At 39.3% G+C, this 21,342-nt stretch overlaps 1 protein-coding gene across 1 annotated transcript in view; it reads left to right on the top strand.

The window, feature by feature from the left end:
* The first annotated feature begins 6,285 nt into the window (after window positions 1-6,285).
* Window positions 6,286-21,342, top strand: part of IDO1 (indoleamine 2,3-dioxygenase 1) — a 32,310-nt gene continuing 17,253 nt past the window's right edge. Inside the window, exon 1 of the mRNA XM_032288128.1 lies at window positions 6,286-6,383. The gene's annotated coding sequence lies outside the window, so the exon portion shown is untranslated. The remainder of the gene's footprint in view (window positions 6,384-21,342) is intronic.

Below are 21,342 nucleotides of genomic sequence, written 5' to 3'. Positions count from 1 at the left end.
TTCTGTGAAACATAATACTGAATGAAAAATACATCCAGAGAATATATATTTGAAATCTGTAAAACAATACTATATAGATTTTATAGATTCATATCTGTAGTAGCAAGAGAATAAAATTATGCACAGGAATGAGACACTAAAATCATAATAAGTCTTTCTTTTATGGAGCAAGGGAGATGCATGGTGCTTCAGTTGTGGCTGTAATGATTTGTTTCTAACAGGTCTGCAGTGTTCTGAAAGCGTGTAATGTTTCATGTCTTAAAAATATATCTGAAGCCATATGACATTGTAGTTTTGCTATTCTATCTTGTTCTTTTTGCTAATTTAAAACTATTCATAATTTGGAAAAGAATATTAAAATGTAGCCAGGTGCAGTGGCTCACGTCTGTAATCTCAGCACCTGGGGAAGCCAAGGTGGGCAGATCACTTGAGCCCAGGAGTTGGAGACCAGCCTGGGCAACATGGCAAAACCCCATCTCTACAGGAAATAGAAAAATTAGCCAGGCGTGGTGGCGTGTGCCTGTAGACCCAGCTCCTTGGGAGGCTGAGGCAAAAGAATAGCTTGAGTCCAGGAGGCAGAGATTGCAGTGAGTTGAGATCGCACCACTGCACTTCAAACTGAGATACAGGTTGTCTCAAATAAAATACAATACATAATTAAATTAAATTAAAATTAAAATGTCCTGATTAAATGGGTACCAGAATATCATGAGCATTAAGAATTACCATAAAGCTTCTGAACTTGGTTCTAGTCATACATCTGCATAGAAAACAACTTTTTGATGGTTTAGTAATATCCATCCCATCCAGCCATTGGTCCATTCCAGGAGGGATTTATTTGATCTCATTTAAGGGACTTAGTGTAAGTACAGACTCATATAGAATAAAGTGCTGAGGAATCGTAACCCACAGCCATGAATTCCGCTCAGCCTAATCTTCAAAAAGGCAACAATCAAGAAGAGAAGGGAATTTGCCAGTACCTGTGTGATGAGAATGGGATTTATTTGTTCTAGCAACACAGTCTCATTTGGCCCTACCTAAGTTTTATCTTAAGAAGGTCCTTATTACTAGATCCTCTTTCACAGGTCAAGATAAAAGGATTATAATGTCTCAGCTCCCAGGAAAATGTAAGGGAAAAAACATTTACAAGTTTTAACTTTGCTGGGTGAGGTGGCTCATGCTTGTAATCCCAGCACTTCGGGAGGCTGAGGCAGGTGGATCACCCTAGGTCAGGAGTTCGAGACTAGCCTGGCCAACATGATAAAATGCCATCATTACTAAAACTACAAAAATTAGCCAGGTGTGGTGGGGGACCCTACTGAAAAATATCCCCCAAAAATTAGCTGGGTGTGGTGGCAGGCTCCTGTAATCCCAGTTACTCAGGAAACTGAGGCAGGAGAATCGCTTGAACCCAGGAGTTGGAGGTTGCAGTGAGCTGAGATCATGCCATTGCACTCCAGCCTGGGCTACAAGAGCAAAACTCTGTCTCAAAAAAAAATAAAAATAAAAACAACTTTATAAACACTGCTGGTGGAGAAACCCTGGTAAGCACTTCCTTAATTTTAAAAAAAAACGGACACATAATAGTTGTACATATTTATGGGGCACCTGTGATACAAGTGTACAATGTGTAATGACCACAGTTGGGTAATTGGGATACCCATTACCTCCAACATCGATCATTTCTGTGTTTTCTGAATGTATATCACAAATCTACTCTTCCAGTTATTTTGAAACATACAATAAATTATTGTTAACTATAATGGCCCTACTGCACTGTTATTATTGTATTCACTACCTCCATCATATCAATTTCTCTCAGTCCCATATATGAGTGAGAACATGTGACGTTTGTCTTTTTGTTTTTGACTTATTTCACTTAACATAATGTCATCCAGTTACATCCATGTTGTTGCAAAGGACAAGGTTTTATTCTTCTTATGAACGAATAATAGTCCATTGTGCATATATACCACATTTTCTTTATCCATTCATCTATTGATAAGATACTTAGGTTGACTTCGTATCCTAGCTATTGTGGACATCACTGCTATAAATATGACAGTGCACATATCTCTTCAATGCTGATGCCCTTTCTTTTGAATGTATACACAGTAGTGGAATTGCTGGACCCTACAGGAGCAGTTCTAATTTTAGTATTTTGAGGAACCCCACATTGCCTTCCACAGCTGCTGTACTAATTTACATCCCCACCAACGGTGCAGGAGCATTCCCCTGTCTCCACATTCTCTCCAGCATTTATTAATTTCTGTGTTTTTGATAACAGTCATTTTAACTGGGGTGAGATAGCTTGCTGTGGTTTTGATTTGCATTTTGCTGATGACTAGTGATATTGAACATTTTTCATTTACCTGTTGACCATGTGTATATCTTCTTTGGAGATGTGTCTGTTCCGATATTTTGCCCATTTTTAATGATTGTTTGCTTTTTGCTATTGTCTTTTTTGAGCTCCTAATACATTCTAGTTATTAACCCCTTGTCAGCTGTATAGTTTGCAAATATTTTCTCCCATTCTGTAAGTTGTCTCTTAACTTCATTGTTTCCTTTGTTGTGCAGAAGTTTTTCTTTTTTGTAGTTGTTGTTGCTGTTTTGTTTTGTTTTTAGACAGAGTCTCACTCTGTCACCCAGGCTCGAGTGCAGTGGCATGATCTCAGCTCACTGCAACCTCTACCTCCCGAGTTCAAGTGAACTTGCCTCAGCCTCCGGAATAGCTGGGATTACAGGGGCTCACTACCAAGCCCAACAAATTTTTGTATTTTTAATACAGACGGGGTGTCAGCATGTTAGCCAAGCTGGTCTCAAACTTCTGACCTCAGCAATCTGCCTACCTTGGCCTCCCAAAGTGCTGGGATTACAGGCATGAGCCGCCATGCCCAGCCTTGTTTTTTCTTTTTAAAATTAATTTTTCTCTTTGGTGTTGGACTGCATAATTTCTACTGATCTGTATTCAACAATACTGTCTCTCTCCTCTGTCAACTTCTTTCTGATACTGAGCCAATAAAGTACATTTTCAATTTCAAGTACTGTATTTCTTTTGTACTCTATATTATAATTTTGCATTTGGTTTATATTTTTAATTTTTTCGACGATAATCTTTTTAATAATTTTAAAGGATATTCACATTTACCTAATGGAAGATGGCTATAATGTGTATACTTTCAGTATTAATGCTTACTGATTGCATTTTTCCTTGAATTTAGGTCAGATTTTCATGGTTCTCTAAATGCCATGTTACTGTTGGATTATATCTTTAGCAATTTTTTTTTTTTTGAGACTGAGTTTTGCTTTTGTTGCCCAGGCTGGAGTGCAATGGCATGATCTCGGCTCACCTCAACCTCTGCCTCTCGGGTTCAAGTGATTCTCATGCCTCAGTCTCCCGAGTAGCTAGGATTACAGGCATGTGCCACCACACCCGGCTAATTTTGTATTTTCAATAAAGAGTTTCTCCGTGTTAGTCAGGCTGGTCTTGACCTCCGAACCTCAGGTGATCTGCCCTCCTCAGCCTCCAAAAGTTCTGGGATTACATATGTGAGCCACCATGCCTGGCCTGTCTTTAGTATTTTTAATACTACTGTCCTTCTAAACTTTTTTGGTGGATGCTGATTTTTAGAATTTGTTTTAGCAGAAAATCAGACTGTTTAAGTTCAGACCACGGTTATTAGCCAGTAGCCTGAGAAGCAATCAGACCACAGTCCTGTCTCATCCCCTGTGGACAGTAATTCAAAGTCAGTTCAGCTTTCATTCAAAGCTTTCTCTCTCTTTTTTTTTTTTTCTTTTTTGAGTTTTGAGATGGAGTCTCACTCTGTAGCCAGGCTGGAGTGCAGTGGCGCAATCTCAGCTCACTGCAACCTCAGATTCCTTGTTTCAAGCAATTCTCCTGCTTCAGCTTTCTGAGTAGCTGGGGTTATAGGCACGTGCCACCATGCCCAGCTAATTTTTGTATATTTAGAAGAGATGGGGTTTCACCATGTTAGCCAGGATGATCTCGATCTCCTGACCTCATGATCCACCAACCTCGACCTCCCACAGTGCTAGGATTACAGGTGTGAGCCACCGCACCCAGCCTTTCAATGCTTTTTCTATATTATTCGGGTCATGCCCCAGGCAGGCCCGAATAGCTTAGAAGCACTTAAGATTTAGTCTGAGACTTGAGCAGTCATTTATGTCATAGCTCAGTTCTTGAAATATAGACTACGTTTCTTTGGATCTATTCTGTGTATGCACAGTTCAGTGTAAAGCCTAAAACTTATATTAGTTTATACTAGAATTAGGGAATGCCATTTTTTGGTGCTCTGCTTTTTTGTTGTTGTTGTTTCTCCCACATGCTTGCATGCCCTGGGGCCTTTCTTCCAGTTTATTTGTTCAGAAAGATGTGATGATTCAGAGCTTTAGCCTTCTGCACTGATGTGCTATCACGCACAACTGGAGTCAGCTTTAGGGTGAAGTGCTGATAGAAGACAGAGGGAAATAGTGAGCATTCCTCCCACATTCTTCAAACATTTGTCCTAGTTCTGTCTCCTAGTCCCTCTGGCCAGGAGTCCTTCTTTCAGGGCCTTAGGCACCTGGGCCACCACCTTTGTGTCAGGGCAGTGCCACAGCTACGACTGGCTTCAGAGTAGAGCCAGAAGAGAAAGGAGAGGAAAAAGAAAAATAGAGATCTCCTCCCATTTCTAATATGCAAGAATAACTTTTTCCAGTCTTTTGGCTAGAAAGAAGACCTTTTACTTAATACCTATTGGACTGTTCCAGGATTTAGACTAGCTTGAGGTCATAATCAGAAAAGAAGGGAGGAAAAAAATTGCAAACCTCAGCCTCCTATGTACCACTATTCAAATTTTGACTTTAGTCCTGAAATTCACCTTGCTTACTTTAATATTTACCGGCAGTTTACTTTGTATTTTGTCCAGAGGGTCTAATTGTGATCAATGGGAAAATAGACTATAGTCAGTTCAGTCCATCTTTGCTGCACCATGCAAATGTTAAATAAAAAATAAAGGAAAAGCAAAGAATTGACAGTGTATTGTTCTATATTGTGGAAGCCATCTTTTAAAAAGTCACATGAGGCCAGGCGTGGTGGCTCACGCCTATAGTCCCAACACTTTGGGAGGCAAAGGTGGATGGATCAGGAGTTCAACACCGGCCTGGCCAACGTGGTGAAACCCCATCTCTACTAAAAATGAAAAGATTAGCTAGTGTGGTGGCTTGTGCCTGTAATCCTAGCTACTCAGGAGGCTGATGCAGGAGAATTGCTTGAACCTGGGAGGCAGAGGTTGTAGTAAACCAAGAGTGAGACTCTATCTCCAAAATAAAAAAGAGTCATATGAACTACTCTATTTTAGCATAGTCTCTCACAAAGATCTTCACAGAAGTGTTGGGCCTAAGAAATCAATTTCACAAAATATAGCACCTTGGTATGATTATTTTATTTTATTTTATGAGATTGAGATTTGTTGCCCAGGCCGGAGTGCAGTGGTGCGATATCAGCTCACTGCAACCTCTGCTTTCCAGGTTCAAGCAATTCTCCTGCCTCAGCCTCCTGAGTAGCTGGGATTACAGGCATGTGTCACCACGCCCAGCTAAGTTTTGTATTTTTAGTAGAGACAGGGTTTCACCATGTTGACCAAGCTGGTCTCGAACACCTGACCTCAGGTGATCCACCCATCTCAGCCTCCCAAAGCACTGGAATTACAGGCATGAACCACCGTGCCCAGCCTGAAGATTATTTTAAATTAAAATAATTTAAAAGCCCTTGGTAACCAACATGCACTATTAGATCTCCGGAGTTACTTTATCTGCCTAAAGTCTGGAATTGCCAAAGAAGAAAACAATGACCTCTGGTCCTTTTCCTATGTTTGCATTACCTTAATTCATATCAAAGGAAGAAAGACACACCTGGACAGACTTTTGTCACAGACCATTGCCTTCTATTTCAGTATTTCAAAGAAAATCATTTTACAGTCATTGTCTGCTCTGCAGGCTCAACAGACCTTGTTCCAGGCCTTTGTAAGTTCTCCAAGTCCATGCATTTCCACCTAAAAAATCATTTTCTATACCCCAACTTGTCACATTTCCCCCATTTCTTCTTCACTATGAAAAGCGTGTATAAGCACCTCTACTCCATCCAGTTATTGGGTAATCCTCCTATAATTTCCCTAGGCTACGCGCATTAACATAAAATTTGCGTGCCTTTTCTTCTATTAATCTGCTTGTTGTCATTTGATTTTCAGTGAACCTTCAGAGGGCAAAAGGAAAGTTTTCCCTTGGCTCCAACAGTTTTGGCGCAGTGAGCAGGACAACCAAAGCTGCTTTGCTCTTCTGAAAATTGCTCTCAGGGAACCCGGGACCCGGCCCCCGGCAGAAGGGTAAGAAATTCTTTCCAGTCAGAATCTCGGTCTCTGTTTGTCTTTGGAATCTGGGTGAACAGAGAGTAAAATCATCAGTTTGTCTCTCTTTCCATATGTAATATTAACAGGAGAAAATCGTTTTTCATTGGTCTTTGATGTAGCAACTGGTGTATTTTATTGTATAAATATCCATATTGTCTTAAAATAATCGTCTTATCTTTGTTCTCCCAGCAATAGATTTTGTTTCTCCATTGCCTTTGTCTTTACATGTTGTTTTGTCATAAAGAGGAGTGTCATAGGATAGAACATGGGTCTAAAGTCTCTATAAGCCCCTTCTGAGCTGGCCCCTGAGAAACTGGTGATTGTTTTTTAATAGATACTTTAAGTTCTGGGGTGCATGTGTAGAGCGTGCAGGTTAGTTACATAGGTATACATGTGCCATGGGGGTTTGCTGTATCCATCACCCCATGATCTACATTAGTTATTTCTCTTAACGCTATCCCTCCCCTAGCCCCCGACCCGGGACAGGCCGCGGTGTGTGATGTTCCCCTCCCTGTGTCCATGTGTCACTGGTGATGTTTACAGTTTCATCAGACCGATGTACAATTGTACAACCGTGCCATGGGTCCCTGAAACAAAAACTGGATGAGGTTCCCCTTACATCTTGTTTTGTTTTTGTGAGAACTTGACTTGTTACCAGTGGGAGGACTCACTCTTGTTTTTCACCATTTGGGGAGTATGATTTTTGGGAAGTAACGTGGCCAGTTAGAAAAGGCTAGAACCCTAGACACCTAAGATATTAGGCAGCACACGCTTAGGTTTGAATATGCCACAATCTCAGTGGAGTTTGTCCTACCTATAAGGGGCCCATGTTGTCTCAACACATGTTACCTGGTTACTTCTGGAAAAGTCCAAATCCAGGAGGGCCTGCTGGTGCAACAGATTAGGGGTCTATGACTGGCAGACCCCACAACTTTGTGGGATACTGAGACACTGCTGCACACACAAATAGCACCCTGAGCCGTCTGTAGTAATAAGAATCTTTTGCTACCTTAGCATATTTCTGAGAGTGAATTTCTGAGTAATCATGAGGACTACATCATCTGAACCCAGTTTTAAAATGCCTCTTGCATTCATGGTATTGTAAACTTGGAAAGTTAACTCTGGGACTTTCTGTGAAAAAGGCTGATTGGCTTCAGATACTTTGCAATAAATAAGCTGGCTATATTTTAATGAAAAATTTTTAGAAGGCTGTTGACTTAATTGGCTATGTTATTGGTACTTATATAAGAAACAAAAGAGAGGCCGGGCACTGTGGCTCATGCCTATAATCCCAGCAGTTTGGGAGCCTGAGGCAGGCAGATCAGGAGGTCAGGAGTTTGAAACCAGCCTGCCAACATAAAAAAAGAAAAAGAAGAAGAAGAAGAAAAAACAAAGAGGTTGGGCACAGTGGCTTCATGCCTGTAATTCCAGCACTTCGGGAGGCCGAGGCGGGTGGATCTTGAGGTCAGTAGTTCAAGACCCGCCTAGGCAAGCTGGTATTACAAGCGTGAGCCACCGTACCCAGCAGTACTTTGTTTTACTTTTTTCAAAGGCTTTTCCCTTTTGGATCTTCTTTCTACCCTGGGTTGGTTTTTGTTGTGTTTTATTTCATTTTTGGTTTGTTTTTATTTGTTTTTCCAGTCAGCTGGAGCTCCTTTAAAAAGTTCCACATTTGGTCCTTCTTTTTGCTTCCTTATTGGAATGATTTTTACTGAAAAAAAGGTAAAATGTTATTGATCTTTCTGGGAAAGTTTAAAATATTCCCAATGGGTTTCTCTATGAGTTGCTTTTCCATTTACATCTACTGTACCTTTCTTTTGCCACCTTTAATACTACACTAAGGGATCTAACCAGGACTTTGGCCCTCACAAGGGGACGCTGTGACCCTTTGAAGACACACAAAAAAAGGTGCCGCTGGCCTCTGTGGGACGTGTGTGCGTTTCCTGTCTCCATTACAAAGCCCCAAGAGGTATGGGCAAGTTTCTCTCAGGCCTAAAGCTTTGCTCTCTGCTGTGTTAAGCCCCCTGATCTCTGGCTTTTGGATACATACCTGTGTGTTCTGTATTTTATGTCTACATATGTTTATATTTCTATCATATGCTTGTGTATTGTCTAATGGTAAGGAATTGACTTGAAAATAAAAACACATATAAATTAAGTAAATAAGTTCAATGCTTTTCAAATTCATGTGATCTTAATCTTTGTTAAATAAAACTGCTTTAAAATTATCGGTAAAATAAAATAAAAATGTCTTCAGAATTTATACATTTTTGCCTGGGGCTACTGGTCAGGCAGGTTTGTGCTGTCTCTGCCAAATGTAGTCAGGTCATAAAATTGCCTCTTTCATGATATTTTTGATACTTGTTTGATTTGCCTGTGAGCTAAAGCTACTACAGCTGGAGGATGGGCTCCCCCAAAGCCTTGCACACATCTTACTGTGAGCCTATGTTTTTGGTTTTGAGTTTCTAGGTCTTGGGGCCTACAAAGATTGCAGTGATGAAGCCTGAAGATATATGTGTGTCCACAGCACCTGGGCTACCAGCTGCAGGGCAGAGTCATGCTCAATAGGGCCTTATCCTCCTGGATCCAGCTCTTCCTCTTGGCCATGCTGGGAGGGGTCAGAGCCTCCAGACATCATCTTTGTAGTTCTGTCCTCTGTCTGGACTTTATACTTGGTGTGTAAATCCCGGACCCAGATGGACGCTTTTTTTAATAACTATCCTGGATGCTCATGGGCATTTGGATCCAGGACAACCTGGTGGATAGAGTATTGAAGAGGATGCCTCTGCCCAGTACCTTAAAGGCCTTTAAGATGAGATTGGCTGATTTAGGATTGGCCTGGTTTTGCTGTAAAAAAAATAAACAACTGAACAAACAAAAAGCTTAAATGGCTACTATTGCTTTTCATGAGCAATTCAGACATAATTGTTAGTAATGAGTAAATTAGGTAAAACAAATGGAGTAAATGTTTGTAAATAAACTTATAGTTTCAAAAATCTCTTTAGTAATTGATACTCTTAAAGTCAAGTTATATTAAGTAATAGTTAATCATGAAATATCTGTGTTATTTCTAAGTTAAAATACTGACACATCAACTATTAAGCATAATTAAGCATAAGTTTAAGTTTGAATACTCTGATACCTTATTTTCAGGTGATATAGAAAAGATAAATATATTTGAATCTCTTGATAAACATGAAAAATTGAGGAAATATTTTTAAGAATTATAAAATAGTTTTCAATTACAAATACTGATATAAAAGATTTCCTTCCTACATTTTCACTAAAAATTAAGACACTGGCTGGGTGTGGTGGCTCACGCTTATAATCTCAGCACTTTGAAAGGCCAACGTGGGTGGATCATGAGGTCAGGAGTTCAAGATCAGCCTGGCCAATATGGTGAAACCCCATCTCTAGTAAAAATACAAAAATTAGCCTGGTGCGGTGGCATGCACCTATAGTCCCAGCTACTCGGAAGGCTGAGGCAGAAGAATCGCTTGAACTTGGGAGGCAAAGGTTACAGTGAGCTGAGATCATGCCACTGCACTCCAGCCTGGGTGACAGAGTGAGACTCCATCTCAAAAAAGAAAAAAAAATTAAGATACAGGAGTTAAAATCATAGTAAATATATGTAATTAAAACCACTAAAAATGAGTTAAACAATTTTGTATGCAAAGTGTATACAAAAAAATGCAAGAAATTTTTTAGTGAGAACGTTTATAAGGAAGGCATGAGCACGTGGTTTTGTTAAAGGAGAAGTAATTTTGTGTAGTTTAGAGGTTACTTAAAGATTGTTTCAGGCCAAGCACAGTGACTCATACCTGTAATCCTAACACTTCAAAAGGCCAAAGAGAGAGAATTTCTTGCGGCCAGCATGGGCAACAGAGGGAGATCCTGTCTCTACAAAATACTTTTTAAAAAAATTAGCTAGGTGTGGTGGTGCACGCCTGTGGTCCCAGCTGCTGTGGAGGATGAGGACTGAGGTGGGAGAATCACTTAAGCCTGGGAGGACAAGGGGGCTGTGGGCCATGATCAGGTCATTGCACTCCAGCCTGAGGGACAAGACCCTGTCTCTAAAAAATAAAAATAAATAAAAAATAAATAAAGGTTGTTTCAGACTAAGTGGAGAAAAAATGATAACAAATTGATATAAAGAGGTTTCTTTTTTTTTTCTGAGGCAATGTCTCACTGTGTTGCCCAGGCTGTAGTGAAATGGCATGACCTCAGCTCACTGCAACCTCCACCTCCCAGGTTCAAGTGATTCTCCTGCCTTAGCCTCCCAAGTAGCTGGGACTACTTGGGAGTAGTCACCAAGTAGGTGCGTGCCACCACGCTCGGCCAATTTTTTGTATTTTTAGTAGACATAGCGTTTCACCGTGTTAGCCAGGATGGTCTTGATCTCCTGACTTTGTGATCTGCCCGCCTTGGCCTCCCAAAGTGCTGGGATTACAGGCATGAGTCACCGCACCAGGCCACAAAGTTTTTAAAGAGTAAAAGAGTAAGAGAACATTATAATAGGTTATAGAAGGTTTATGAACATTTTAGCTTGTGTCAAAGTTGACCGATATTGGAGAAATTTGTTTATACATTTTCATTAAAATTAGCTTTAGTATTTAAAGTACACAAAGACAAAGCTAGTGGTTGATTTTCTCTTTTAAACAATATTTTGCATAGGATTAATAAAAATAAAAGATTTTTGTACATGTTCTGAGTAAAATGCAGAAAAAAAAAAGAAGGAAGAGAGAGAAACAGATTTTGCGTGCCTCACGTCATAGTGTCTTCACAAGGTCTTTTGATTATTTGGAAAATGGAGACTCTAGCCTATCAAAGAACAAAGTTTGTTGCTTTTTGTAATCTTCCAGTTATCACTTTGGCTGAATGAATGACTATTACTTTCTCAGTGGACCTATGTTCCTATTTTGATCAAGTATTTGAAACCTTTGACATATTTGACAGGCTTCTCACAATTATATTTTAAAATCCAAAATTAATTATTTTTGACCACAAACTAATGTTGAGATATTTTAAAAAGCTGCTGAAGCTTTCAAAAGAAATAATAAACAGGCTTATTTGATGCGTTCAATTATGTAAAAAGTATTTTCAAATCAGAAATAATATTTAACTTTTTTTTTGAGATGGAGTCTCACTCTGTCACTTAGGTTGAAGTGCAGTGGTGCGATCTTGGCTCACTGCAACCTCCACCTCTTGGGTTCAAGCTATTCTCCTGCCTCAGCCTCCTGAGTGGCTGGGACTACAGGAGTGCAACACCATGACTAGATAACTTTTTGTATTTTTAGTAAAGACAGGGTTTCATTATGCTGGTCAAGCTGGTCTCGAACTCCTGACCTCATAATCTGCCGCCTCAGCCTCCCAAAGTGCTGGGATTATAGGTGTGAGCCACCATGCCTGGCCAATATTTAATCTTTTACAATTATATTTGTATTGCCGTGTTACTAATATTTGCTCCAAAATTATATGATATTCCTAAAAATTGGATTTGTCTTGTTATATGTTATTAGCCATAATTATAAGCAGCATGTTAAATTGTTGTAGGTCATTAAAAATGACCTAGTTTTCTTGTTAATTCCATCTTTAACCATGGGCATTTTTAGTCCTGCTCACAATTAACTTTTTTATGCTGATGCTATTTTTCTGAAAGCTCTTTGCAAATCCTAAAGTCGTCTTCAAGAAAGTTCATGGAAAAGACTGCAACATGTACTCTTGGCCAGGCGCAGTGGCTCACACCTGTAATCCCAACACTTTGGGAGGCCTTTGGGAGGCCAAAGTGGATCACCTGAGGTCAGGAGTTCGAGACCAGCCTGACCAACATGGTGAAACCCTATCTCTACTAAAATACACAAATTAGCTGGGCGTGGTGGCAGGTGCCTCTAATCTCAGCTACTCAGGAGGCTGAGGCAGGAGAATCACTTGAACCCAGGAGGTGGAGGTTGCAGTGAGCCGAGATCCCACCATTGCACTTCAGCCTAGACAACAAGAGCAAAACTCCATCTTATAAAAGTACTCTTGAATGCAAATTTCTTATCATTTTAAGATTGTATTGTAGGACTGAGTAAACAATTTCAGAACTCTAATAGAAAAATGTCATAAATTTGTTAACCCAACATTAAGCAAAACAAGAATTACATTGGACTAATGTAATTTTAATAACTTTTTTAAAAGTTTAAAATATTGCCGATTCACAGTGGGGCATGGGGTGGTTCACACCTGTAATCCCAGCACTTTAGGAGGCCGAGGCAGGTAAATCACAAGGTCAGGAGTTCGAGACCAGCCTGGCCAACATGGCAAAATCCCGTCTGTACTGAAGAAACAAAAAATTAGCCAGGAGGGTTGGTGGATGCCTGTAATCCCAGCTACTAGGAAGGCTGAGGCAGGAAAATTGCTTGAACCCAGAAGGCAGAGGTTGCAGTGAGCCGAGATCGCACCACTGCACTCTAGCCTGGGTGACAGGCCGAGACTGTCTCAAATAAATAAATAAAAAGAAAATATTGCTGATTCTTTTTATGTTTTGCTTTCCAGAGTTAAGGAAACTCTTCTCTTAAGCTTTACAGAAATTGGGTCAAGTATACTTTTTGAACAAAATTGAAACATTCACTTTTCTCTCTACCTGATCTCTCCAGAATTTGGAAACTATTTGTATTTTCGTTTTATGGCAAAATAGTTATTTGAGTAAGTTCAGTAAGAATCTGTTCCTTTTTGCCACAGAACACAATTGGAGACCCTGGTTATTCTACCAAGGTTTTGACTGAAGTGCCATAGTTTCAGATATGACCAGGCAGCTTTAAGAAACTGAGGCTGATACTATGAAACCAATAGAAGTTTTTGAAGAAACTGGTCTAATATCTTAAATACATGGTTCACATGTTGGGCTTTTGGTAAGTAAAGAAGGTCACTTTCTGACATCCCAGGAACCTCAAGTTATTTTGGGGACCTTGAGAAGAGAGAAATTCACCAATTCGTACAGGTATTAGTGACACAGTCTAAGAGCAAGTCCAGTCCTTGGCTTGGCTTCTAACCTGAAGAGGTTTCTAAAAGCCTAATCTGAGATTCCTTATGAAAAGTTCCAGCAAAGTGAACTTAAAAAGAACTTGTGTTGCAAATCAGTATTCTTAATGCACTTTATGCAAATAATCAGGCCAAGTATAATAATAAGACTAAAAGTTAATATGCAAATAAAATGGCTTTACTTTTATTTATTCTTGGTAGAAATGGGGGACTGAAGAGAGAAAAATCATGTTTCGGGAAAGAACAAAACGCAAAACTATAATTAGATTTCAGATCATTGTGTTTTCTTTTTTCCTCAGATGTTTTTATTTACCTGTAATCTAAACTAAATCTTAAATTGTTAGGCCTACTAAAATCTGGCTTTGATTCTACGGATTAGCATTTGCAGTTTTCCTCTTACATTTCTGACTTGGAATCACTAAACGTTAAAACTCCCTTTTTTCCTAAGACACTGTGAGCTTATACTAGCCAACTTGGCTTTAAAGAAAAATCACTGCAACATTTTATAAATGGACAAACTTTGCACACAAGCTACAATCCAGGGAAATCTGTCAGATTGCTGCTGATATTTTCAGCTGTCCTCCACACTCTAGAAGAAACCAGTTTGTAAACTACTTCAAGCATTAACCTTTGTTTTTCTTCCACTTCTGTAAAAATGGCTCTTATTATAGATCCTTTTGTCTGCATCATATATAGAGTCGTAGCTTTAAGACCCCAACTACAAAGCCATCGCCTGAAATAAGACAAAACTACTTAATTAGACTGACCTTTTCCCAGAAGTGAAAAGACTGTTTAATGAGATCCTTTGCCATTCAGCTAACTCTGTTTTTCTGTCCACAACTACCAACTCAACTTTTTGTGTATGAAGCATTAAGGAAGTTTCAAACAGGGAAATACTGTGGCTCAGAAATGGACACCCAAAAATATGGCACTCTGATATGCTGGTTATTTCAAATTAAAGGCTCCTGAAGGCCAGCAGACGCTGGAAGAAGTTGTTCTTCGAAGTTCTCTTACCTGCCTATGGTCCAGATCTGCCAAAGAAGAAAACAACGACCTCTGGTCCCTTTTCTGTGCTTTCATTAACTTAACTCATACCACAGAAAGAATGACTAAAGTCTGTCAACACACCTGGACAGACTTTTGTCACAAATCATTCTTCTATTTCAGTCCAATTCAGTAATTTAAGAAGAGTCATTTACCAGCAGCCTCTGCGCTGTAGACCCAACGGTTCTTGTTTCAAGCCACTGAATGTTCTGTAAGTCCATTCATTTCCCCCACAGAATCATTTACTATCCTCCAAATTGCCATCTTTTCTCCACCTCTCCTTCCCTATAGAAAAGGGAATATGAATAAGCATTTATACCCACATTGAGTCATTGTATAATCCTCCTAGAAATCTCCAGGACTATGCATGTTAAAATAAAATTTGTGCCGGGAGTGGTGGCTCACACCTGTAATCCCAGCACTTTGGGAGGCCAAGGCAAGTGGATCACCTGAGGTCAGGAGCTTGAGAATAGCCTGGCCAACATGGCAAAACCCTGTCTACTAAAAACACAAAATTAGCCAGGCGTGGTGGTGCATGTCTGTAAACCCAGCTACTCTGTAGGGTAAGGCAGGAGAATCACTTGAACTGGGAGGTGGAGGTTGCAGTGAGCCAAGATCACACCATTTTACTTTGCTTGAGAAATAGAGCAAGACTTTGTTTCAAAAAAAGAAAAAAACAAAACAAAACACTTTAATGAGAAAATCACTCAGTCTAAGAACAGAAAGAAACCACATTAACATAATAAAGACCATATGTTAAAAGCCCACAGCTAACATCATGCCCAATAGAGAAAGTTTAAAAGTTTTTCTCCATGAGCAGGAAGAAGACAAGGATACTTGTTTTCACCACTTCTATTCAATATAGTATTCAAAGTTCTACACAGAGAAATTAGGCAAGAAATATAAATAAAAAGCATCTAAATTGAAAAGGAAGAAGTATAATTATCTTTTTTTTTTTTTGAGATGGAGTTTTGCGGTGTCACTCAGGCTGGAGTGCAGTGGGCGATTTCGACTTAGTGCAATCTCCACCCCTGAGTTCAAGTGATTCTTCTGCCTCAGCCTCCTCAGTAGCTGGGATTATAGGCATCTGCCACCATGCCTAGCTAATTTTTGTGTTTTTAGTAAAGACAGGGTTTCACCATGTTGGTCAGGCTAGTTTCGAATTCCTAACTTCAGGTGATCCACCTTCACAAGTTTCGATAGCTGAATTGACCAAGCTGAAGAAAGGATATCAGAGATTGAAGATCAACTCAATGAAATAAAACAAGAAGTCATGATTATAGAAAAAAGAGTGAAAAGAAATGAACAAAGCCTCCAAGAAATATGGGATTATGTGAAGAGATCTAATCTACATTTGATAGGTGTACTTGAATGTGATGGAGATAATGAATCCAAGCTGGAAAACACTCTTCAGGATATTATCCAGGAGAACTTCCCCAACCTAGCAAGGCAGGCCAATATTCAAGTCCAGGAAATACAGAAAACACCACAAAGATATTCCTCAAGAAGAGCAACCCCAAGGCACATAATTGTCAGATGCACCAAGGTTGAAATGAAGGAAAAAATGCTAAGGGCAGCAGAGAGAAAGGTCAGGCTACCTACAAAGAGAAGCCCATCAGACTCACAGTGTATCTCTCAGGAGAAACTTCACAAGCCAGAAGAGAGTGGGGGCCAATATTCAACATCCTTAAAGAAAAGAACTTCCAACCTAGAATTGTATATCCAGCCAAACTAACTTCATAAGCGAAGGAGAAATAAAATCCTTTATAGACAAGCAATTGCTGAGAGATTTTGTTACCAACAGGCCTGCCTTACAAGAGATCCTGAAAGAAGCACTAAACAAGGAAAGGAACAACCAGTACCAACCACTCCAAAAATGTACCAAATGGTAAAGGCCACCAACACAACAACAAAAAAATGTGTCAACTAATGAACAAAACATCCAACTAGCATCAAAATGGCAAGATCAAATTCACACATAACGATATTAACTCTCAATGTAATTGGGCTAAATGACCCAATCACAAGGCACAGACTGGAAAACTGAATAAAAAGTCAAAACCCATCGGTGTGCTGTATATAGGAAACCCATCTCACATGCAAGGACACACATAGGCTAAAAATAAAGGGGTGGAGGAAGATTCATCAAGCAAATGGAGAGCAAAAAAAAGCAGGAGTTGCAATCCTATTCTCTGATAAAATGGACTTTAAACCAACAAAGATCAAAAGAGACAAAGAAGGGCATTACATAATGGTAAAAGGATCAATACAACAAGAAGACCTAATGATCCTAAATATATACACACCCAATACAGGAGCGCTCAGATACATAAAGCAAATTCTTAACGACCTACAAAGAGACTTAGACTCCCACACCATAATAATGGGAGACTTTAACACTCCACTGTCAGCATTAGACAGATGAACAAGACAGAAAATTAACAAGGAAATCCAGGACTTGAACTCAGATCTGGACCAAGCAGACCTAGCAGACATCTACAGAACTCTCCACCCCAAATCCATAGAATATACATTCTTCTCAGCACCACAACACACCTACTATAAAATTGACCACGTAATTGGAAGTAAATCACTCCTCAGCAAATGCAAAAGAATGGAAATCATAACAAACAATCTCTCAGATCAGAATGCAATCAAATTAGAACTCAGGATTCAGAAACTAGCTCAAAACCACACAACTTCATGAAAATTGAACAACTGGCTCCTGAATGTCAACTGGATAAACAATGAAATGAAGGCAGAAATAAAAATGTTCTTTGAAACCAAGGAGAACGAAAACACAATGTACCAGAATCTCTGGGACACATTTAAAGCAGTGTCTAGAGGGAAATTTATAGCACTAAATATGCCTACATGAGAAGCTAGGAAAGACCTAAAATTGACATCCTATCATCAAAATTGAAAGAGCTAGAGGAGCAAGACCAAAAAAACTCAAAAGCTAGCAGAAGACAAGAAATAACTAAGATCAGAGCAGAAATGAAGGAGATAGACACACGCGCGCACACACACACACACACACACACACACACACACACACACACACAAAAAACCCTTCAAAAAATCAATAAATCCAGGAGCTTATTTTTTGAAAAGATCAACAAAATAGATAGGCTGCTAGCCAGACTAATAAAAAGGAAAAGAGAGAAGAATAGAATAGATGCAATAAAAAATAATAAAGGGGATATCACCGCTGAATCCACAGAAACACAAACTATCATCAGAGGTTACTACAAACAACTCTATGCACATAAACCAGTAAATCTGGAAGAAATGGATAAATTCCTGGACACTTGCACCCTCCCAAGCCTAAACCAGGAAGAAATTAAAACCTTGAACAGAACAATAGCAAGCGCTGAAGTTGAGGCAGCAATTAATAGTTTATCAACCAAAAAAAGTCCAGGCCCAGACGGGTTTAAAGCCAAATTCTACCACACATACAAAGAGGAGCTGGTACCATTCCTTCTGAAACTATTCCAAACAATACAAAAAGATGGAATCCTTCCCAAATCATTTTGAGACCAACATTATCCTGTTACCAAAACCTAGCAGAGACTCAACAAAAAAAGAAAACTTCAGGCCAATATCCATGATGAAGATAGATGCAAAAATATTCAATAAAATACTGGCAAACCCATTGCAACAGCACATGAAAAAGCTTATCCATCACAATGAAGTAGGCTTCATCCCGGGGATGCAAGGCTGGTTCAACATATGCAAGTCTATAAACGTAATTCACCACATAAACAGAGCCAAAGACAAAAACCACATGATTATCTCAACAGATGCAGAGAAGACCTTTGACAAAATTCAACAGCCCTTTATGCTAAAAACTCTCGATAAACTAGTTATTGAAGGAATGTATCTCAAAATAATAAAAGCTATTTATGACAAACCAACAGCCGATATCATACTGAATGGGCAAAAACTGGAAGCATTCCCTTTGAAATCTGGCGCTAGACAATTGGAAGTTCTAGCCAGAGCAATCAGGCAAGAAAAAGATATAAAGGGTATTCAGTTAAGAAAAGAGGAAATTAAATTGTCTCTATTTACAGGCAACATGACTGTATATTTAGAAGACCCCATCGTCTTAGTCCCAAAATCTCCTTAAGCTGATAAGCAACTTCAGCAAAGTCTCAGGGTACAAAATCAATGCGCAGAAAAATAACAAACATTCCTATACACCAATAACAGACAAACAGAGAGCCAAATCATGAGTGAACTCCCATTCACAATTGCTACAAAGAATAAAATACCTAGGAATACAACTAACAAGGGATGTGAAGGACCTTTTCAAGGAGAACTGCAAGCCACTGCTCAAGAAAATAAGGCAGGACACAAACAGATGGAGAAACATTCCATGCTCATGGTTAGGAAGAATGAATATCATGAAAATGGCCATACTGCCCAAAGTAATTTATAGATTCAATGCTATCCCCATCAAACTACCATTGACCTTCTTTACAGAACTGGAGAAAACCACCTTAAACTTTACATGGAACCAAAAAAAAAAAAAAAAAAAAAAGCCTGCATAGCCAAGACAATCCTAAGCAAAAAGAACAAAGCTGGAGGCCAGTATACCTGACTTCAAATTATACTACAAGGCTACAGTAATCAAAACAGCATGGTACTGATAACAAAACAGATATCGACCAATGGAACAGAACAAAGGCCTTGGAAGTAATGCAACACACCTACAACCATCTGATCTTTGACAAACCTGACAATGGGGGTAGAATCCCCTGTTTAATAAATGATGTTGGGAAAACTGGCTAGCTGTGTGCAGAAAGCTGAAACTGGACCCCTTCCTTACACATTACACAAAAATTAACTCCAGATGGATTAAAGATTTAAACATAACACCTAAGACTATAAAAACCCTAGAAGAAAACCTATGCAATACCATTTAGGACATAGGCATAGGCAAGGCCTTCATGACTAAAACACTAAAAGCAATGTCAACAAAAGCCAAAATAGACAAATGGGATCTAATTAAACTTAAGAGCTTCTGCACAGCAAAAGAAACTATCATTAGAGTGAACTGGCAATCAACAGAATGGGAAAAAGTTTTTGCAATCTGCACATATGACAAAGGGCTAATATGCAGAATCTACAAAAAACTAAAGCAAATACATAAGAAAAAAACAAACCCATCAAAAAGTGGGCAAAGGATATGAACAGATGCTTTTCAAAAGAAGACATTTATGTCACCAACAAACATGAAAAAATGCTCATCATCACTGGTGACTAGAGAATTGCAAATGAAAACCACATTGAGATCCCATCTCAAGCCAGTTAGAATGGTGATCATTAAAAAATCTGGAGGCAACAGATGCTGGAGAGGATGTGGAGAAACAGGAATGCTTTTCCACTGTTGGTGGGAGTGTAAATTAGTTTAACCATTGTGGAAGACAGTGTGGTGATTCCTCAAAGATCTAGAAATAGAAATACCATTTGACCCAGCAATTCCATTACTGAGTATATACCCAAAGGATTCCCCATAAATTGTTATATTATAAAGACACATGCACATGTATGTTCATTGTGGCACTGTTTACAACAGCAAAGATTTGGAACCAACCCAAATGTTCATCAATGATAGACTGGATAAAAAAAATTGGCACATATACACCATGGTATACTATGCAGCCATAAAAAAGGATGAGTTCATGTCCTTTGCAGGGACATGGATGAATCTGGAAACCATCATTCTCAGCAAACTGACACAAGAACAGAAAATCAAACACCGCATGTTCTCACTCATAATTGGGTGTTGAACAATGAGAACACATGGACATGTGGAGGGGAACATCACACACTGGGGTCTGTTAGGGGGTGGGGGGCTAAGGGAGATTGGGGAGGGATAATATTAGGAGAAACCTAATGTAGGTGATGTGGGGACAGAGGCAGCAAAACACCATGACATGTGTATATCTATGTAACAGTCCTGCAAGATCTGCATGTGTACCCCAGAACTTAAAGTAAAATTAAAAAAAAAGAAAAAGAAAAGATGTTCTATTAAGAATTTGTATTTATCATGGCCTTGAATAAAATTTCCTCTGCAGAGCCTGTCATAATAGTCCTCGTGTCAGTGAAGTCCCTTGTGACATGGGATAACAGGATTTTCAGGTAGAGATGTTCACCAGGCAGATGGAAATGTAGTCTATAGCTGTGAGGATAAGTCAGGCAGTGCAATAATTATAGAGAAAAAAATAATTTAAGCTATCAAGGAAAGATATATACAAGGAAAACAGAGTCACATGAAGTCTCAGATGTAGGAGGTTATAGAGCAAAAGGTTGAGTTCTGGTTTTCAGGAGTTTTTTCTAACATAATGACCTGAGATCACTGGTAAAAAGCTAAAAAGAAAGATGAATAATCAGTATGAGATCATAAAATTAAGATGCTCCTCTAAAAATATGTGAACTTAGGTTTTTAGGGAGGTGAGTTATGGCTGAAGAAAATCAAGACGAATGAAGATAAGATCAATGGAGAATGTAGTTTCAGAAATATAAAAGAAGCCAAATTATGAGAGGTTAAGTGGGTAGGGATAAAACTGAGGCCCTAAAGCATTATTGGTTCTGCAGTCAAGGGTAGGATATATATATATATATTTTTTTTTTTTTGAGACAGAGTCTTGCTCTGTCGCCCAGGCTGAAGTGCAGTGGTGCAATCTTGGCTCACTGCAAACTCCACCTCCCTGGTTCAAGTGATTCTCCTGCCTCCACCTCCCGAATAGCTAGGATTACAGGCATGTGCCACCACACCTGGCTAAGTTTTGTATTTTTGGTAGAGACAGAGTTTCACCATGTTAGTCAGGCTGGTCTTGAGCTCCTGACCTCATGATCCACC

This window comes from Sapajus apella, unplaced genomic scaffold (assembly GCF_009761245.1).
Source record: "Sapajus apella isolate SASKATOON/1434 unplaced genomic scaffold, GSC_monkey_1.0 scaffold21, whole genome shotgun sequence".
NCBI lineage: Eukaryota > Metazoa > Chordata > Mammalia > Primates > Cebidae > Sapajus > Sapajus apella.
Note: the sequence above shows the minus strand (reverse complement) of the source record. Positions and strands in the feature narration are given on the sequence as shown.